Source organism: Schistocerca serialis, unplaced genomic scaffold (genome assembly GCF_023864345.2).
Source record: "Schistocerca serialis cubense isolate TAMUIC-IGC-003099 unplaced genomic scaffold, iqSchSeri2.2 HiC_scaffold_960, whole genome shotgun sequence".
Lineage (NCBI taxonomy): Eukaryota > Metazoa > Arthropoda > Insecta > Orthoptera > Acrididae > Schistocerca > Schistocerca serialis.
Window position 1 is genome coordinate 100,001 of NW_026048585.1, and position 2,500 is coordinate 102,500.

Here is a 2,500-nt window from a genome sequence, read left to right on the forward strand (position 1 = left end):
CTAACCTATGTTGCGCCTTAACCTAACCTATGTTGCGCCTTAACCTAACCTATGTTGCGCCTTAACCTAACCTATGTTGCGCCTTAACCTAACCTATGTTGCGCCTTAACCTAACCTATGTTGCGCCTTAACCTAACCTATGTTGCGCCTTAACCTAACCTATGTTGCGCCTTAACCTAACCTATGTTGCGCCTTAACCTAACCTATGTTGCGCCTTAACCTAACCTATGTTGCGCCTTAACCTAACCTATGTTGCGCCTTAACCTAACCTATGTTGCGCCTTAACCTAACCTATGTTGCGCCTTAACCCAACCTATGTTGCGCCTTAACCCAACCTATGTTGCGCCTTAACCCAACCTATGTTGCGCCTTAACCCAACCTATGTTGCGCCTTAACCCAACCTATGTTGCGCCTTAACCCAACCTATGTTGCGCCTTAACCCAACCTATGTTGGGCCTTAACCCAACCTATGTTGCGCCTTAACCCAACCTATGTTGCGCCTTAACCCAACCTATGTTGCGCCTTAACCCAACCTATGTTGCGCCTTAACCCAACCTATGTTGCGCCTTAACCCAACCTATGTTGCGCCTTAACCCAACCTATGTTGCGCCTTAACCCAACCTATGTTGGGCCTTAACCCAACCTATGTTGGGCCTTAACCCAACCTATGTTGGGCCTTAACCCAACACACGTTGGGCCTTAACCCAACACACGTTGGGCCTTAACCCAACACACGTTGGGCCTTAACCCAACACACGTTGGGCCTTAACCCAACACACGTTGGGCCTTAACCCAACACACGTTGGGCCTTAACCCAACACACGTTGGGCCTTAACCCAACACACGTTGGGCCTTAACCCAACACACGTTGGGCCTTAACCCAACACACGTTGGGCCTTAACCCAACACACGTTGGGCCTTAACCCAACACACGTTGGGCCTTAACCCAACACACGTTGGGCCTTAACCCAACACACGTTGGGCCTTAACCCAACACACGTTGGGCCTTAACCCAACACACGTTGGGCCTTAACCCAACACACGTTGGGCCTTAACCCAACACACGTTGGGCCTTAACCCAACACACGTTGGGCCTTAACCTGCTCTGTAATTGTCATACGACGCGTTAAATTAGTGTAGTGTTGCCTAACTGCAACCCCCGCAATATAGTTTGCTACTCGCACTGCCCGGTCCCCAGTGTATCGCTTCATGTTAAACACCTTGCAGCTATACACTGTAATGTGGATGGCAGCAGGACGTACATGCTCAATGCCCTTTGCAGTTGTTCATTGGCATTTGCAGTTGTTCATTGGCATTCGCATGGCGAAGCACTTAGCCTACGCTGTGGTACGGCCTGTGTCAACTGTCCGCTGATGTTGTACGTCCAAATCACACACTGTACTGCACATTGGTCCTCATGTACTGAATGATACATCGTGGTACATGTGACCGTACAACGACTGCGCCAACAACGGCGAACCATGCGGTCCAAATGTTGTGCACTCAGCTACGTGTCGTCTCCCTATAAGAGCTGGATTGCAGTGTGGTATGCCCTGGATGGCGATCAGCATGAGCCGTCTGTTGATGTAGTGGCGCGTGTTGTCAGACGTAGTCGTCTCTTCTCACACACCGTGATAGCATGGTGCACTGCGTTCCACATCTGCGACATGCGACAGAGGCCGGTTGACAGTCGTTCGCGCAATGGACATCGCATACGTACGGGGGCCACCTTCCACGTGTTCGCGAAGCGTGCACATGTTGTTGCGTGTATGTGGGCAGACATAGTGTGTCGTGACACCTGACACAGGCATGCAACAATCGTTGAATTTGCAAATGGCGATGGACGCCTACGTTTGCTGGTGACGTTACGCAAATGAACAACTGGTAAACCGTTGTGGTGCGGTTGTTCTCGCTAGAGGTGAATCAGTGATGGCGACGATCGGTTGAGCTACCAACCGGTTGTTCCAGCGATACCCACCATGCCCACGAACGTGAATGGCATCTGGGTGTGAAGCGATACGCGGCGGTGGCTGGGTGGGACCGTCCCCGGCCGGTGAGGGGGGGCCTCCCGGCGTGCTGGCCGCGCGGTGCGTGGGCGCACGCGCTACAGCCGGCTGGTGGGGGCGGCCAGTGGCAGGCGCGCCGGCCGACGGAGGCGGCAGGCGGCGCAGCTGCGCGCCGGCGCACCCTGCACGCGGCGCCGTGCGGCCAAAGTAGGTCCTCGCGGGCCCGGTGCGAAGCGCGGTGGACATCTGCAGTGTGCTGGTCCGATTGAGGACTGTGTGCGCTGAGGATGCGCCGCCGCCCGGCGCTCGGCGCCGCGACGCCGTCTGCTGCTCGGTCGCCTCTGCGGTTCTCGCAGGTGGTTTGTATCGCAGCTGTGCGGACGTGTTGGCGCGTGCGCTGTGCTGGGAGAGTTCGCTTCGGCACCCAAGTGGGGCTTTTGTCCTTCTGTGGCGCTGGCGTTGGAGCTGCCGGTCACCGTAGGTGGCGCGTGTTG